Source organism: Eulemur rufifrons, chromosome 8 (assembly GCF_041146395.1).
Source record: "Eulemur rufifrons isolate Redbay chromosome 8, OSU_ERuf_1, whole genome shotgun sequence".
Classification (NCBI taxonomy): Eukaryota; Metazoa; Chordata; class Mammalia; order Primates; family Lemuridae; genus Eulemur; species Eulemur rufifrons.
The window spans coordinates 112,429,631-112,449,162 of NC_090990.1; the positions used below are offsets into that span (position 1 = coordinate 112,429,631).

General features: G+C 41.1%; 1 protein-coding gene across 2 annotated transcripts in view; it reads left to right on the forward strand.

Moving 5' to 3' along the window:
• Positions 1–19,532, forward strand: part of SLC16A1 (solute carrier family 16 member 1) — an 88,638-nt gene that overhangs the window by 8,970 nt on the left and 60,136 nt on the right. The window contains exon 1 of one of the 2 annotated variants that reach the window (XM_069480818.1): positions 14,377–14,511. The exons of the other annotated variant lie outside the window; for it this stretch is intronic. The gene's annotated coding sequence lies outside the window, so the exon portion shown is untranslated. Of the gene's footprint in view, positions 1–14,376; positions 14,512–19,532 lie in introns of those variants that run through there. 2 annotated transcript variants of the gene reach the window in all.

Genomic DNA, 19,532 nt, shown 5'->3' on the forward strand with positions numbered 1-19,532 from the left:
TTGTTCATTGTTCTACTCCGTGTACCTAGAACACATGTCTGACACATAGTAGGTTGTCAGTAAATATTTATTGAACAAATTCAAATGTTTGGTCACACAATAGGGAAAAATTAAAAATGATTAAACTAAGTCCTGAAGGAATTATTGCCCAATTATCAATATTCCAAACAGTAGCAGGGAGTATTAATGCTAAGGAAGGACTTGGAAAATGATTACTACTAACATGTGGCCTGAAGAACCTCCCTTCCATCTCCAGTAGTTCTAAGGTTGGGGAAGAGGATAAGTCTTGCTAAGAACTGACCTAGACCCTTAAATAAATATTTGAAAATCTCATGTAGTTTGGGAATAGTCAAGGGAGTGGCCTATGACTTAAAGATCCAAAGGGCACAGTTTATAAGCAGAAGGAGAAAAAGGAAATATGTTGATGTATTACAGGGCACTTAGGAAAGTATATATTTTCCTTCTACGGGTTTAGGTTCAGGGATCTCAAACCCCAGTGCTTTCAGAGGACAGGCCAATACTATAAATGGGTGAAACAGTTGGATATAATACAATAGGGAGGAGTAGAGACTGGGGGGAAATGCCCCTTCTAAAGACATTAAAAACAATTTTAAAACAGCTACAAGAAAAACAACAACAAAACACTGCACTAATCAAGCTGGATTCACCTCATAGGCAGCTCTCATTTGAGAGTTTTGGTTTAGATTTTATATTGTCTCTGTGAATTAACACTTCTTCTTCAAAGGTGTGTCTGTGTGTGTGCATCTGGGTCAGTGTGTTCCAACAGTTCTAAATTGTCCAACTGGCTGGACAATTTTAAGAATAAAAAGGTATATTTGCCACTCACAATGGTGAGGAGACTTAAACAGGGATCACCCTTGGAGGGCCCCTGTACCCACCTGGACTGTTCTGTGGGACTGGAGCACCAAAGGCCATGACCGGTTTGTGAGAGCTGTTTGAAGCATTTGGGGTTTTTTGACTAAATAACTCAGACTTGGAGAATGAACCACTGGGAGAGGCAAGAGATAGTTCCTAGGATGAGACCAACTCTGTGGGTAATGACTAGAGCTTGGGCAATGGCAGGGTGTAATGGGAAGGGTGTGATGTCTTATTGGCTTTCCTAGGACAATCAGGTAAGTTATTTAGCAGGACTACCGTTGATACACTAAAACTTGGATGTACAAAAAGTATATATAACTTGATCAATTAGTGTCACTAATCTCACTTTGTTCTCTAACATTTGACTTCCTCTTAAGGTGGTGGTTGGGAGTCAGGAGACTGATTTTGCTGGCCTTCCCTGTAGAGTCTTTTGTAGTAAAAGTTTACCAGGCTGAAACCATAGTGACGTGATGAATTTGAAAGTGGAATATGGACTTCACTCTTGAAGCAGTGGGTCTGTGTGGCCATGACTCTAAGTTCCTAATTAATGAAGTTAGGTGGAAGTCTTGATGGGACTTCTAGGAAGGCAGTTTAAATAGAGCACCTACCTATCAAATGCAGTGTAAGTTGTGCAATTCTAGCAGATTTTGTGTTCCGTTTGTTTTCCCCTCCCTTCACTGTGATTTCCTTAAGTTACTTCAACAATTCACTAAGTCTAATAGTCCTACACTACCTTGTGTGGTGGAGGTGTGGAGAATAAGGAGATGAAACTGGAAAGAGAAGTGTGCCCTGCCTCACATTTACTCTCACCCTACACCCATGACAGGGCACAGTATCCTACAAAAGAACTCTGTCCAGGAGTTTGGGACAGTAATCTACAATTGAGAGGGGAACCTGTGATGGAGCTCTTGGCTGTAGGAGAGCATGCCATGTAGTGGGCACCTGGGAAGAGCATGCAATTTCCAACTACTAGGGAAACAATTCACAAGGGACACAATCCAATACTCCCCTTCTTTTTTCTCCACCTACACTGGAGTAAGGAGAGAGTCAGGCTAATTCTAGCTGTAATCATGATAAGCCCTATTCTTTTGGTGTGCATTAAAATCATATAGCGGATATGACTGTTATTATTTTGGTAAGATGTCATAAGGAAATGGAAGATGACTATTTGTTCTTCAACAACTTTTACTCAGCCGAAAACAGCTTTGCTCATCAGTATTGTTAATAGAGCTTATGAGGCTACAGTTAAAATAATATTTTCCAAACTGAAAAATTTCTGAACTTCATGATCTGAGGAGTAAAAGAGTTGTGAGATAAAATATATGACATCTAGACCTTACTAGATAACTCAGGGAATATGGTTGCCCTAATCGAAACACATAGGCAAACTCATGGGCATGTAATACCTTTATACTCTTGAAACAGTAATTAATTTTGACCTCTCCTAATTTAGAGGCTCCTTAATGAATGACTGGGTTTGTTTTTCTACCTCTTAGACTAAAGGTTAAAAAGTAAGGTTTAAATTAGGAGATGAGTCAAAAAAGAAATCTTTTCTTTTTCAGTTCTTTTATCAGTCCTTTTTCAGTTTTTATAGTAATGTGTATGTAGCAAGATGGATACAGAGCCATGGGAATGGGAAAGTTCCTCGTACTTTTTTCCTTTTTTTTTGAGAAAGAGTCTCGCTCTGTTGCCCAGGCTAGAGTGCCGTGCCATCAGCCTAGCTCACAGCAGCCTAAACTCCTGGGTTCAAGCAATCCTTCTGCCTCAACCTCCTGAGTAACTGGGACCACAGGCATGTGCCACCATGCCCAGCTAATTTTTTCTATATTTTTAGTTGTCCAGCTAATTTCTTTCTATTTTTTTAGTAGAGATGGGGTCTTACTCCTACTCAGGCTGGTCTCGAACTCCTGAGCTCAAACAATTCACCCACCTCAGCCTCCCAGAGTGCTAGGATTACAGGCGTGAGTCACTGCACCCAGCCTACTTTTTTCCTTTTGCTTTTTAATCATTAAAGGTGATTTAGGAGGTTATTTGCCAAGTAAAAACCAATCTCCTGAAATATGTTCCCAGTTTTTCTAGACCTAGATAAATGCCCAACTGCCTAACTTATTATCTTCTAGTTGGATGCCTTAATATCACAGATCAGCTTGCAAAATATTGTGAGAGGTGAGCCAAGCCCTGTCCATGTTCTCTCCTGAAGGAGGCTAGCAAAGGTGAAGTAAGACCCCCTGTCTTAAGAGTGACAGCCATATTCCATTCTCAAATGTTTTTATTCTTTCAGCCTAGTGAACTTTCACCCACAAAGACTTTCTTTGAACAGTCTTATCAAAAACAAGGTCTTTACATTTTTTTAGATTGTTTACTTACAGCTAAACCTTTGGACAGGAGGCCAACTCTCAGTGGTCAGTTTCAAATAGGTTAACTTTGGACTGATGAGGTTTTTAAAAAAAAATCCACAAGTTTCAAATAGACATGTGAATGATGCCAGTATTCCAGACTTGATGTGCTCTTCTTGAGTATTTCCTCTTTCTCAGGGAACACCTTAGGGGAAGTACTATGGGTTTGAGAGAATGACTTTAATGAGGAATATTTGTCCAGTCCTGAAGTAAGGAGGGCAATTGATCAGGTAGTGACCAAAAGATTTGAGTTGGCATGATTAGGTCTGCAGGTGGGAGAAAGAGAGAGAAGGGCAGGAAAATTCAGCACAGCCATGTTAAACATGTCTTCATGTTCATCCTTTATTCATACAGCACCTTTTCCTTGTGGATCACACATGCATGTTTATCTACTGCTTTTTCAGCATAAAGTTAAAAGGGAAAAGCAATTACTGTCTGAGAAGTCTTATTCTTGTGATTTAAGGGTACTCCTCTGCTGGGCTTTCCTGAGAAAGCAAAGTTCAGGTGCCCATTTTGTCCAAGTAGTCCTTCAGTATTTGAGGAACAGTAAGAGAAGAATAAGGATTTTTTTTTTGGACAAAATGGGTTGTAGAACAAAGGGAAGAGCCTTTGTAAAATTATGTTTGAAAATGATCATTTTACCTTCAAACTGCTGGTAAAAGTGGCAGATTAATTGATTTTCGTAATGCCACATTTGTATGTACACAGAACTCCCAAGTATTTGCCACATAGTCTGGGGCCTGGATATAAATAAGTAAATAGCCATCAAAAAGCACATGTAATAGATAATATTTCAAGAGTGATACCCTGCTGGTTTTGACTGGATATTCATATAAACTTTTTAAAGAGATGAGTGATAGAGCTAACCCTTATCTGTAAGTTTTGAATTTATGTTGTTTCATCCCATGTACAAAACCATTTTTTCCTACAAATAGTTTGTGGTTTTTTTGCATTGGGGGGTTGTAAAAGAAGGCAGAATGTTTTATCACGGTTTTTGCTTCAGCTTTAGGACAAATTAAAAGTCAATTCTGGGCCGGGTGCAGTGGCTCACACCTATAATCCTAGCACTCTGGGAGGCCGAGGCAGGTGGATCGTTTGAGCTCAGGAGTTCGAGACCAGCCTGAGCAAGAGCGAGACCCCATCTCTACTAAAAAAATAGAAAGAAATTAGCTGGACAACTAAAAATATATAGAAAAAATTAGCCGGGCATGGTGGCGCATGCCTGTAGTCCCAGCTACTCGGGAGGCTGAGGCAGAAGGATTGCTTGAGCCCAGGAGTTTGAGGTTGCTGTGAACTAGGCTGACACCATGGCACTCTAGCCCAGGCAACAGAGTGAGACTCTGTCTCAAAAAAAAAAAAAAAAAAAAAAAAAAGGCACATGTACTTTACTCCTAAGGAGGTTTAAGTGCCCTTACCTGGTCATTCAGTTGTGTATAAACGAAAGGATCAAGTACATAAACCAGAGAAACAAATAGCACAAGAAATGATAGCAGACAGCAGAGTCTGTGCAGATGATTTAACAGGCAGTGCAACAGGCTGAAGCTATTTGGCTCAGACAATAACTCTAGAGGTTATTAACAACAACGATAAAATTCCTACCATTTATTATTTATTGAGTGTTTATTATGGTCCACTGGCTACTACCCTATGTAATAGGTACAAATATTATTCCCAATTTACAGTTGAGAAAGTCAACACACAGATAAAGTGATGTGCCAAAGGCCACACGTGCAGTAAGTGACAGAAGCAATCTCAAACCTACCTCTGTCAGACTTCAAATTTTAATTCTTAACAATTTTGCTTTCTTGTCCTATATTCCAATTCTAATTACTTCCTGATATATTATTTAAAAAGGGAAATCTATATTCCATATTGTTTAATAAAGAACATAGGGAACTATGTAATATGTTTTAAGCCATTTTAAATCTAATATGTATAAATTCGTTGGCATTTAAAGAGTGAGCTTCAAATACCTAGAAATTTCATTTATGTGGGAGAGAGAAATTAGCACCTTCATTTAGTCATGTGCTGGTTCAAAGAAGGTTTAATTGTCTGTATATCTTTTTATGTTGTTTCATGCCTTAAAGGATTCACTTTATTTAAAATACCCTTAACTCTGGTGTGATCAAATCATTACAGTTTTAGCACTAGAAAATCCCTCTGTCCCAGGCTAGTCAGGATGGTTGGTCATCCTTGCTTTACAGCACTTATGGGTGCTTTAAGGTTGCTTTTAGATAATGGCAATGATTATAAATAGGATCTGATAGGCTCTACCAGCCATCAGCTCCACCATGGCTTAAGTCATCTCTTGGAGAGAAAGATGGAAGTTGTTTCTTTGGGAGCACCTCAAGTGATGGGGAAAATCTTTTTCCTGAAACCTCACTGATTTTTAGTTTTCCGTCACTATTACAGTTTTGTTTTTGTATTCTGACCTAAAAATCTATTTCAATGAAGCTTCCACCCACTTTTCTTGCCCTATCCCTTGCTATGATATGGAATGAACTGAATTCTTCTCCCATGTGATTGAACATTAAAAATTTAAAGAGATCTATCATGCATCCCAATTTTTTTTATCTTCAAACAACACATTTCCTACCTATTCAACATTTCTTGTATTCTTTTACCATATGATGACTCTCTTCTGAATACATTTCAGTTTGACCATACCCCTCTTAAATTGTAGTTTCTAGAGATAACCAGCAGACTAGAGTAGATGATGTGTCACCTCCTTTGTTCTGGAGTCTATGCTCCCTTTAATTTAGCCTAATAGTTTGGTATTTTTCTTGGAAGACATTAAGTTAGATTGAGTTCTCATCTACTAAAAGTTAAAACATTTTTCTGATGTTGTAGGCTATATTGCCAGGCTATATCTGCTAGGCTATATTGCTTATCTTGTACTTGTACAGCTATTTTTTCTAGTTTGAAGTGTAGGATTTTATATTTAACTCTGTTAAACATAATTTTCAATCTCTCTTTTTTTCTTAAATCACTCCCAACTTTGTTTGATTCATAGGTTTGATCAGCATACTTTCTAGGTCTTCATTCGTGTCAATGACAGAATTTTTTTTTTTTTTTTTTTTTTTTTGTTGAGACAGAGTCTCACTTTGTTGCCCAGGCTAGAGTGAGTGCCGTGGCATCAGCTTAGCTCACAGCAACCTCAGACTCCTCGGCTTAAGCGATCCTACTGCCTCAGCCTCCCGAGTAGCTGGGACTACAGGCATGCGCCACCATGCCCGGCTAATTTTTTCTATATAGATTTTTAGTTGTCCATATAATGTCTTCCTATTTTTAGTAGAGACGGGGTCTCGCTCAGGGTGGTCTCGAACTCCTGACCTTGAGCGATCCACCCGCCTCGGCCTCCCAGAGTGCTAGGATTACAGGCGTGAGCCACCGCGCCCGGCCAATGACAGAATTTTTAAAAGGACAAGGCCTTCATTGGAAACCTTTATGTTTACATACATTAATTAATCTTTAGTTACAATAATTTAATGTATTTCTAGTTAACCTAATTTACTAATAACAACACATATTTCTTTACTTTATCCAAAGCCAATATGATAGGAAAGTGAAGTCAGCAACAATAGGTATTGCTTTCTGATGATGAAGTACTTGCTGCTTCTGTCAAAATCATGGAATTGCTTCCTAAGCCACATGTTTTTCTGCCAAAGATGACATTCCCTATTGCTATGGTTTGTATATGTTCCCCAAATTTCACATGTTGGAAACTTAATCCCCAGATTCATATGTTGATTGGAGGTGGGGCCATTAGGGGGTAATTAAGATTATATAATAGATAAGGTCATCAGGGTGGGGCCCCATGATGGGACTGGTGGCTTTGTAAGAAGAGAAAGAGGAGCCTGAGCTGACATATATGCTCTTTCCCTCCCACCATGTGATGCCCTCCGTCATGTTATGATGCAGCAAGATGCCTCACCAGATGCTGGTGCTACGCTCTTAGACTTCCCAGCCTCCAGAACTGTAACACAGATAAATCTCAGTTCTTTATAAATTATCCAGTCTCAGATATTCAGTTATAGCAACATAATACAGACTAAGACACCTATTGTGACTTTCTACCTTATTTACTGTGTTTGTTTTGGAATTGGCATCAACATAGGGGGCAGTCTTGGAGACTAAGTCCTTAACCTGTGGAATCTGACACTATCTCCAGGTAGGTAATGTCAGAATTGAACTGAATTAGAGGATGTCCAGCTGGTGTATGCTGCAGAATTGCTTGCTTGCTTGGTGTGCAGGGAAAGTTCCCCACACCTTTGGTCATAGAAGTCTTCTGTATTGATCGTTGTGACGTGAGAGCAGAGCAAAAACAGTTTGAGTTTTTCTTTTTTCCATTCAAGGAGAAACTAACATTGATTGAGAATCCATTTATGTTAGGTACTACACGAAGTACTTAACATGTTGTCTCATTTTCCTTAATAATTCTATGAAGTAGACACTTTTGTTATTCTCAATTCACAGACGAGAAGAGTGAGGCATAGAAAGATTAGACAATTTGTTTAAGGCAAAAATAGAAGAAAGGATATACCCCAGGTCTATCTGACTGCAGACCAGGATCCCAAACACAATTCTATCCTCCTAGTCCCTGAATACAGACATAACCATCAGTAGGCCTCATAACTTGAGTAGGAAGGATACTGATAACCAGCCAGAGAGTTTTTGGAGACCCCAAAAAGGCCTCTATGGCATGGTCTTACCTTGGTGATTCACCAGGGTGAGGTTCTCGTCCTCAGCTATATAGACTTAGAAATCTCATTGGCTAACACACAGATTGTGGATTTATCTCCCCAAGTAGACTCAAGCACCCAGAAGCTGGTATTCAAAACCAGAATATTAGTTTATTCATAAAATTTTGAATAGAAAGAAATATAATGGCCAAGGGCCAAAGCATTCAGGTCCTGTGACCAGCACTTGGGAAGTCAGATGGTTAAGAGTACGTTGCTTACAGAGTATAGAATCAGAAACAAGGGAGTCTGTTTTATGTTATATATATTTACAGGCTATGACAGAATCAAATCCATTCAACTCCAAAGTGACTGCCTCCAGAATGCAACAGGCTAGTGCAACCTCTCACCTACAAACACTTGGATAAACACCACCAGCATTTGCCTCTGAGACTCACTTTCTTCCTAAGTTTTCAGGGATGACCAGCCTTGCTTCTGACTGATACATTCTTTCTTGAATTTAGTTTTTTTTTTTTTTTTTCAGGTAACAGCATAATCTTGCCTACCAGGGAGCCTATTCTTCCTCTTTACTAAGACTTTGAATATCTATCCTTTGATCCATTATGCATTGATTTCAAGGTTTAAATCTGAAAGGGCAGCTTTAGTTCCAAGTTCTTGGCGGGGGAGTCCTCTCACTGAGTCCAAAGTACTGAGAGTAGAAATAAGAGACAGGACCCATCTGGTCAAAGCTGCCTTCTTTCTGAAGCTTTTGCTGATTGGCTCTCCAGCTTCAGAAACAAAGACTGTCGCCATCAGATTTTTGCCTGTCTACTGAGAACTAAAGGATAACAAACACTGTTTCTGTAGCTACCAAAGAGACAGACTGCTTGGAGAAAGATTTACATAGCTCTGCAGACACCATGACTGTGCCAGCTCTGGGGGAGTCAGTGCACACGGTGTGAAGCAATTTTTTTTTCTTGGCTCTTTGCCATAGACTCAGGCAGCTACAGCAACAGCAACAGCAGCAGTTCCTACTCCTATGCAGAGCTTCCAGAATGCCTGGGAGTCTCCTAATGATAACAACTAGTGAAAGAGAAGGTTACAAGTCCTCCCAGCTAAAGCAGCCAAGACTTAAAGGAGGATAGTTGCCCCTAGAACCTTAGGACCCAGGGTAACTACAGAGATTAAGTAAAAAAAAAAGCAATATCTCTCTGCCTGCATGTGCTACAGGACACCTTGCACACCAGATCACAGAGAAAGAATAGTGTGGACAAACCCTGCTCCTCTCCTTCTGTATCTTCAGGATACAGGGAAGAGGAAAAGGGTGGTGCAGGAGCAGAATTATTCCAGAACTATTGGGCTGCCTCATTGGGAAAGTACAATGAGAATGGAAGCCCCTGCCTTCTGAAAGGCCTACTCTTCCCAGCTCCTTTCAGCAAGATGGAAAGAATCTCAGGTAGACCCAGAGCTCTTGGTGCATGGACACAGTACACTGGATACACTCGATTATACCCACAGCCTCTCCTTAGAGAGATCTCTAGGTGATGCTGGGAGAAAGGGGTAGGGATGATCAGGACAGTCAAACTACAGTTACTGATTCTCTTCACTGAAGGCCAACCGGGGTTCTAGATTGTCCAGTCCACTCACTCAAAGTATTGTGATTTCTTACCATATCCCACCTCTCTCCAGCATTCACATATCTAAGGGAAGCTCCCACCAGCATTCAGGGGTTAACTGAGTAGTAAGACTTGGCCCCTTTTGATTCCAGATTCCTGCAGGCGGTTTGTTTTCTGAACATTCCCCTCTGTGCACTCCCCTCTTGTCTTAATTGGCCCTACCCATTGAGGTAGATTCCAGATTTTCCTCCTGTATCTTTGGCTTGGCTCAAGCCTCTGACCCCTCCACTGTGAAATCTAAAAGCAGGGAGATGGCCAAAATAGGCAGTCAGGGAAGAGCACAGGCATTCCTATTGCATCTGCTCAGTCTCAGCAATCCTCATGTCAGGGAACCTCTCAGGGTTACAAGCTGGGTAAGAAGAGAGACTCCCCTTCCTCACTCACTGCATAAGGACAGGATGAGACAGGGCAACATCTCTCAGAGGCTGTCTGCTGGGTGCTGAAAGATAGTGCTGTTGAATGTGGGTGTTCTCCGAAGTCTCCATTCTGGACGTAATTCCTCAGAACCATTCCCTAGGTCTGTTTGAGCTACAGTCTGGATGGCTATGCTCCCCAAGTGACTCCTTGCTGTTCCTCTGGTTATCACTGGCTCTCAGGGGAGTGGCCATTCATGGTTGTCACATGTAACTGCTACTGTTGTTATTTTTAACACTTAGAGAGCTGACATCCAGAGTGGAAGGACTTCAACAAAGCCAGGCAATAGTGACAGGCTACCACTTTAGCAAGAATTGATTGATTGATTAAAAAAACCATTTGTGTTGAGCATATGCAATGCACCACTTGATGATGTGAAGGGGAACAAAGATAAATAAGAAAATGAATTCTCTCCTCTAGGAAGCTACATTGTAATGTAGATATAGGTGCATACATAAATCACCATGATATAAGTGAGGCTAGAAGGACAGGTCATAGTGACAATGTCTACACCTGGTAAGGTGAAAGAGCATTTTCACCTACCAGGCCATCAGGCAAACACTTGTTGATCTGGAGTAGCTTGATCCTGTTTTTGCTGAAGAAACCAACACCAAGGTTAATAAAGGCCATTGTAACATGGTAAGCACCATAAAATAAATACTTAGTAATGCTCTATGTGCATATAACAGGAGCTCAGTGTGTTAGCACTTCCTTTTATTTTTATTTATTTATTTATTTTTTTGAGACAGAGTCTCGCTCTGTTGCCCAGGCTAGAGTGAGTGCCATGGCGTCAGCCTAGCTCACAGCAACCTCAAACTCCTGGGCTTAAGCGATCCTACTGCCTCAGCCTCCCAAGTAGCTGGGACTACAGGCATGCGCCACCATGCCTGGCTAATTTTTTCTATGTATTTTAGTTGGCCAGATAATTTCTTTGTATTTTTAGTAGAGACGGGGTCTCGTTCTTGCTCAGGCTGGTCTCGAACTCCTGACCTCGAGCTATCCACCCGCCTCGGCCTCCCAGAGTGCTAGGATTACAGGCGTGAGCCACCGTGCCCGGCCAGCACTTCCTTTTAAATGGGTCTCTTTTAAATTAGTAAAATTGATTGATCAGTATTCAACCACTTCTCTTATTTTTTTTTTTCCCTGCTTGAAACACTCTTTTTTAAATTTTTTTTATTTCAGCATATTATGGGGGTACAAAAGTTTAGGTTAGGTATATTGCCCTTGCCTCCCCTTCCCCCCCAATCACTTCTCTTTAATAGCAACAGAAGCAGAAGTTGCATTTCTCTTCCCTGTTCCTCAGGGCAACTAACCTGAGAACAAACAGGGTTCAGAACCAGGAATAAAGTTGACTCATACTCTTAGGCTTTCTCTCCTTTTAGAACCATTGATTGAAGACTTGGAATGGGATGACATTCACTCTCATAGGGAAACACATGAAGTTGCCAAAGGAGAGAGGTTAGGGAGGGAACAGGCAGGGAATGTGAGGTGAAGGAAGACGAGGCAGTGACTATTGTACTGCTTTTGACAAAGTCTTTTCATCTCAGAAGAAAAGGCTGTTCTGGGAAGATCATATTCTAGGCAGAAAGATAAGGATGAGTAGAAATCATACATGTTCTGGCCCAACATCCCAGGAGAAGAGAGTATGCTGTGACACCATGAATAGTATCTTTGTGACCTGGTACCAGTCCACGGTTCCCAGGTCTAGAAAACTTAAAATCATCAAGCATATAGGTTTTAATGTATAGAATTAGCTGTAAAGAGACAAGGTGGACTTTTCCCAAGGCAGGAATGGTGCCATGAGGAAAATGGTAACATGAAGGAAAACAGGGCAAGGTGAGCTATACTGGGTTCTTGCCCTTCTAGATAAAAGAGGTAGAATTGATCTCTCTCCTCCCAGTGAGGTTTTTTGTTGTTGTTATTGTTTGTTTTGTTTTTTGAGACAGATTTTCACTCTGTTGTCTATGTTGGAGTGCAGTGGCGTGATCATAGCTCACTGTGACCTCCAACTCCTGGGTTCAAGTGATCCTCCTGCCTGAGCCTCCAGATTAGCTGGGACTACAGATGCATGCCACCATGCCCTGCTAATTTTTCTTATTTTTTATAAAGACAAGGGTCTCACTATGTTGCCCAGGCTAGTTTCACACTCCTGGACAAAAGTGATCCTACTGCCTTGGTCTCCCAAAGCATTGGGATTATAGGCATGAGCCACTGTGCCTAGCCATCTCCAGTGAGTTCTTACAGGCATTTTTTCTTAAGTCGTGCTTTTATTATCTCTTCTACTATTCATAATTGTCACTTAAGTCTCTACCTGCTATTTAAATATTCATGGTTGTTTTTATATGAACTCTTAACTACTTGAAGGCAGCAATCATGTCTTCATACCTTCAGTTGCAACTAGCTCAATACCTGCTCTCATTAGGTCATTATGAAATATTGCTGGATTTGATGTTATAGGAGAATTGGACTTCAAGGGTTGACAGCTGCAAGGCCTGGCAATCCATAGGTCTGGCCAAGAATTTCCATGAGGCAAGGCAACATTTGGCAATTACAAGGGCATTCCAGTGAAGTGAACAGGAGTGTCAGATTTTGCAATAGTTCTGCAAACAAAATAGATTTTTCTGGAGTGGCTGGGTTCTCAGAAAAACATGTGCTGATGGCAAAAAGTAACCTCACCAATATCAAGATCATGCAAGATATAATCTCTGCCAGATTCAAATAGGAAGAGGTGACATTAATAAACTTTCTGAGTTTTACATGGCATTATGCTAGGTATTATATATGCAGAATATTTTAAAAAGTAAGATATTACTGCCCTTATGCTTAAAATCATAATGAGGAGTCAATGTGCATGTATATAAAATAAGCAGAGAATAATATGAATGTTACATTGAGTTAAAAGTTAAACATTACAATATTGCTGTTGAGGAAGGTGTCCTAAAGAAGGGAGCCTTGAGATAGGTCTTGAGAGTTTTCAAATTTTTGTGGGTCTTAGGCCAGGCGTGGTGGCTCACGCCTGTAATCCTAGCACTCTGGGAGGCCAAGGTGGGTGGATCGCTCAAGGTCAGGAGTTCAAGACCAGCCTGAGCAAGAGTGAGACCCCGTCTCTACTAAAAATAGAAAGAAATTATCTGGCCAACTAAAATATATATAGAAAAAATTAGCCGGGCATGGTGGCACATGCCTGTAGTCCTAGCTACTCGGGAGGCTGAGGCGGTAGGATCGCTTAAGCCCAGGAGTTTGAGGTTGCTGTGAGCTAGGCTGACGCCATGGCACTCACTCTAGCCCGGGCAACAAAGCGAGACTCTGTCTCAAAAAAAAAAAAAAAATTTTTTGTGGGTCTTTACCCTTCTATACCATTTGAAACATAATAAAGTTTATTGTTTAACACACCCCTTCCACTTCATTCCCACCTATTAATATTTCAAGATAGCATTTAATTTTCCTGGTGTAATAATGTGCCTCATATTCCTCTGGCCTCTGAGCGTGGATCTACAACCCTAACTTGTAGATTAAGCTTCACTCCGTTCCAAGGACTCTAATTTTCCTGCTAGAATAACACGAGGAGACCAGGTCATTAGTTCAAAGAGTTCATTTCAAAGGTAATCAGGCTTTTGGAGGGGGCAGTTCCTGCCTTATCTTTCTATTCCCTTAGACCAAATTTCTTACCAGTAACTTCTCCCCCCATGAATAGAGCTACAGCCCCCAAAGTTATCTCCTTGTCACTGGGGTCTCTGGTTTCTATGGCCAGGTTTTTTGTGATCAATTAGTTGTATTTTTTTAAGGCTAGTCAAGTGAAGCAGTGGGAGTGGAGAAGGAACAAAGAAATTTGTAACTGGTTGTGATCAATTAGTTGTAAACACCACTGCACTCAGAACAGCCGATGGCCAGGTTTTTTTTTATTATGCCAACTTTCTGTGCACTTGTATCTGTATACATTGTCTAATGCCTATTTAGATCAACACCCTGAATCTTGGATTCATTTTGGGCTTTTTACCATAAGTAAAAACTTTCTGCCACAGTGTTGGGGCTAGTTCTGATACAAGAATCACAGAGAAGGCAGTACACTGGTAGCCTAAGGGTGTCTTATGTCAAATGTGTCTGGCTGGAAGACAAGAGTGAGAAGCTGCAGCTTTGTGACGGGCTCTGCTATAGTTTGGCCCTGCCAACCCTCATGTTGAACTTCAATCCTCAGTGTTGGAGGTGGGGCATGATGGGAGGTGTTTGGATCATGGGGGAGGATCCCTCAAGAATGGCTTCATGCCATTCTCACGGGAATGGGTGAGTTCTCTTAGTTCCTGTGAGAACTGGTTGTTGAAAAGAACCTGGCATCTTCTCTTCTCTCTCTTGATTCCTTTCTTGCCATGTGATCTCCACACACTGGCCCCCCTTTGCCTTCTGCCATGAATGGAAGCCCTCACCAGAAGCAGGTACTGGAGCTACGCTTCTTGCACAGACTGCAGAAATGTAAGCCAAATAAATCTCTTTTCTTTATAAATTACTCATCCTCATGTATTCTTTTATAGCAACACAAACTGACTGAGACAGGCTCATAGTCATCAACTTCTTTGTGATACAAATGGTAGCCACAGAAAATTTCTGCTTTAAGTCATGAGGCAATGAAAGGGATATTTCAGGGAAAAAAAAAAACCAGTATAGAATAGATTAGCTAGAAAGGTGACTATCAAGACACTTTATGCCTTAGTATTTACATCAAATCAAAGATATAAGGCATGCCAAGTACCCAGCCCCGTTCCTGGCACTAAACAAATATTAGTTTACTTCCCCTTGAATATAGATTTTACAAAGTGCCTTTGCATACATTAAACTCCCCCAAAACCTTCTGAATCAGGTATTTCCCCCAGAGTAGGGATTTGACATCCCCAAAAATAGCACATCTGAAAAACTACAAGGCTGAGAGTCAGACCCAGGTTTTCAGACCCCAAAGCCAGTTCTCTTTTCGCTATACCCCAGAGATCTTCCTATTGCCTTGTCCTAGATTTAAGATTGCAAAGGCTTTAGAGTGCTAACAATGTGACGGAGATGAAAGAATGAGCTATGAGTTCCTGGTTAGCTTAGGTTCTCAGGGCCTTGTTATTATATATCCTTATTTGTAAAATAACAATACTGCATTTTATCTATTCCAAGACACATATATTGTCATATTTTAACACCTCTGAAACCAAGATGTGACTTACAATTGATGGTGTTTTACAGTCGTTACTGCTGCTCAGCAGTTTTGATGTAGTCATTGTCTGTCTGCTCATGCACACACTTGGTTGTTATTCCTGGTGGCATGACTGGAAAACTGAAACCCATGGACATTTCAGTTTATTGACTCAACTACCACTGGAGCAAGTTATATGAATCCTAGTTGTTGCTCAAATACTTTCTATTGACACCTTCTGGCAAGATCAAGAAAGTACCTGTATCAAAACTTAACAGAATGAGGGCGGGGCGCGGTGGCTCATGCCTGTAATCCTAGCACTCTGGGAGGCCGAGGCAGGCAGATTGTTTGAGCTCAGGAGTCCGAGATCAGCCTGAGCAAGAGCGAGACCCCGTCTCTACTAAAAATAGAAAGAAATTATATGGACAACTAAAAACATATATAGAAAAAACTAGCCGGGCATGGTGGCATATATGCCTGTAGTCCCAGCTACTCAGGAGGCTGAGGCAGTAGGATTTTTGAGCCCAGGAGTTTGAGGTTGCTGTGAGCTAGGCTGATGCCATGGCACTCTAGCCAGGGCAACAGAGTGAGACTCTGTCTCAAAAACAGTAACAACAACAAAAAAACAACGTAACAGAATGAATGTCAGAGATTTGGAAGAAAACCTCAGAAAAAATGGTTGAGACCTGCTTAAAGAATGCTGCATCACCAGTGCTCTGATGCAACACTGGTAATGCTGTGTTGAGAAATACAGACATCAGTGACTCAGAGTCAAAAGTGACTCAGAAGACAAACTCTGTTCTTTTTTTTTTTTTGAGACGGAGTGTCGCTGTGTTGCCTGGGCTAGAATGCCATGGCATCAGCCTAGCTCTCAGCAACCTCAAACTCCTGGGCTCAAGTGGTCCTCCTGCCTTAGTCTCCCGAGCAGCTGGGACTACAGGTGTGCACCACCATGCCTGGCTAAATTTTTCTATTTTTAGTAGAGATGGGGTCTCACTCTTCCTCAGGCTGGTCTTGAACTCTTGAGCTCAAGATCTTCCTGCCTCAACCTCCCAGAGTGCTACCACTCTGTGAAGATATTTTAGACTACCTTAACTAAATAATTTCCCTTATATTTTCCTTTTATTAATGCACAAGTGTGATATATGATAAAAATCCGTGTTTAAATAAATCTAAATAAGCCCTTTTAACGAGGGCTGAGTGATAAGAAAGCATTGTGCCATAGATTAACTTATTTTCTTTCCTAGTAGTATATAATAAATGGTGTGCCTTGCAAACAGTAGTATCTTAGGTTCAATGAGAATAGTCATATTTGTACAAATTCTTCATAAATGTATATAGTCACCTCATTTTGATCATCACAATAGCCTTGTGATATTAGGAGCGAATACTATCCCCAATTTTACCTATGGGAAAAATAAGGCATATAAAATAATCTACTCAAACAGCCATAGAATGATAAGAACTCATCCTAACTCAGTCCTCTAGAATAAGCCTAAAGTCTTCCTTTTCCCTCTAAAATTTTAAGACTTGTATCAATCTTAGAGCTACTGCTAAAAAAAAAAAGGAACATAACTAGTGAGATTGAATACAATAGTTCAGAATGAATATTGAACATGATTCCCTAAAATGAATTGTCAGAGTATTAACTACAAAAAATCACTATTACACATAGCCTAGTACTATACCTGACACATAAAAGGTATTAAATAAGTACATGGAGTTGTATTACTCAGGACCATTAATGCTGGCTATTCCAGCAGTCAAACCCTGAATTCTCAATGGCTTAAACAACAAAAATTTATATCTTACACATGTCATGTACCTAGCAGAGGTTGGCAAGCACTGAAAGTTGAGTGTTGCTCTCCTCACCTTCACTCAATACTATGGTTTGAACGTGCCCTCTGAAATTCACGTTGGAATTTAATCCTCAATGTGATAGTATTAAAAGGTGGGGCCTTTAGAGGGTGATTAAGTCATGAGTGCTTCACTCTCATGAATGGGATTAATGTTTTACAAAAGAGGCTTTATACAGCATTTCTGCCTTTTTATCCTTCCATCCCCCTCCCCCATGTGAGGACAAGGAGCCATCTTGGAAGCAGAAACAGGGCTGTAAGAAGATAGGCACTGCTAGTACCTTAATCTTGGACTTCTCAGCCTCCAGAATCGTAAGAAATACATTTCTATTATTTATAAATTACCCAGTGTCAGGTATTTTTTGGTAGCAGCACAAAAAGACTACGACAGAAATTGGTAACAAGACTGAGGTGTTGCTATAATAAATACCTGAAAATGCAGAAGTGGCTCTGGAACTGAGTGATCTATAGAAGCTGGAAGTGTTTGGAGGTGTATGTTAGAAAAAGCCTAGATTTTCATAAACAGAGTGGTGTATATTAAGGGCGATTCTGGTGAGCTGAGAAGAAGAAAGCTGTAGAGAGAGGCTAAATCTTCTTAGAGATTACTTACGTGGTCATGATCAGAGTGCTGGTAGAAATATGGACAGTAAAGGCTATTCTGATGGGGTCTCACATGGAAATGAGGAACACGGTATTGGAAACTGGAGGAAAGGCCATTCTTGCTATAAATTGGTAAAGAATTTGGCTGAATTGTGTCCATGTCCTACTGCTATGTGGAAGGCAGAACTTGTGAGTAATGAACTAGGATATTTGGTAGAAGAAATATCTAATCAAAGCACTGAGGGTGCTGCATAGCTACTTTTGACTGCATATAGTAAAATGTGAGAAGAGAGAAATGAATTAAAGATAGAAGGAAGGAAAAAATTTAGAAAATTCTCAACCTGGTGTTAAAGAAAAATCTGAGACACAATAAAATTTTAAAGAGTTTATTTGAGTAAGAAGCAATTCATTAACTGGGGAACACCAGACCAAAAGAGGTTTAGTGTTCCAATGACAAAATGTTAAAGTATTTATTGGGAAAATGTGGAAGCAAAATAAAGAAATTATTTGAATGATTTGCAATTACAAAATTGCCTCTTTTAGGTACTTTGTAGGCAAGTCCCTAATCACATAGTTAATCCCTAATCAATATGTTAGTTGATTGCTCATGACTGGTTGGGGTTAAGTTTTAGTTTTGTCTAACATAAGCATTTACCACAAATGACCCAAGTTAAGTTTTGCTTAAATTTACAATTTAAGCAAGATTTAGGAGACTATTAAGGCCTTTGGTTTGGTATGCTCAGGAATTTTTCAGACCTGGTCTCCATTTTAACTTTGTTTTAACACTAGCCAGGTTGTCAAAGCATGTTTGGGAAAGAATACTAAGGGTGTGGCCAAGTGACCATTTGATAAAGAGATTAGTCTGCATAGAAGGAAGCCACATGGTATTCATTAGGACAGTGAAAGTAGGACCCTGAAAGGTATTTCTTTTTATTTTATTTTATTTTTTTTTTTTGAGACAGAGTCTCACTCTGTTGCCCGGGCTAGAGTGAGTGCCGTGGCGTCAGTCTAGCTCACAGCAACCTCAAACTCCTGGGCTTAAGCGATCCTACTGCCTCAGCCTCCCGAGTAGCTGGGACTACAGGCATGCGCCACCATGCCCGGCTAATTTTTTGTATATATATATTTTAGTTGTCCATATAATTTCTTTCTAATTTTAGTAGAGACGGGGTCTCACTCTTGCTCAGGCTGGTCTTGAACTCCTGACCTTGAGCGATCCACCCGCCTCGGCCTCCCAGAGTGCTAGGATTACAGGCGTGAGCCACCGCGCCCGGCCTGAAAGGCATTTCATAGATCTTTGAGTCTGCCATTCCCATCACAGGCGCAGAGTGCTAGCACCTTGAGGACAGAACAGTTTCGAAGGAGGGGCCCAGGACATCTATGGGATCTTGGGGCTTGCTGCCCAGTGCTGCCTCAAGTCTGTCTTCCCTGCACTCTGGCGCAGCACTCTTCACTGCCCCAGCTGTGGCTCAGGCTGCTGCTCCAGAAGGCACAAGTGGTAAACTTGGTGGCATCTTTGTGGTGCCAACTCTGCAGGCGTGCAGAGTGCAACAGCTGCGGGTGCATTGCTACCTCCACCTAGATTTCAAGGGCTGCCTCAGAAAGCCTTGGGGCCCAGGCAGAAAGCCCCCACTAGGCAATGCCCAGCAGAACTGTGGGGTCAGGGTAATTGCAGAGAGCCCCCACAAGGGCAACATCTAGTGAGGTTGTGACGAAGGGCCACCCTTGAGGCCCCAAGTCTGCAGAGCCAATAGTGTGCAGTGCCAAGTTAGAAGAATTGCAGGCACTCAGCTTCAACTCCTGAGAGCTGCAGTGTGGGCTGTGCCCAGTGATGCCATTGGAGTGTGCTGTCCAGGGTCTTGGGG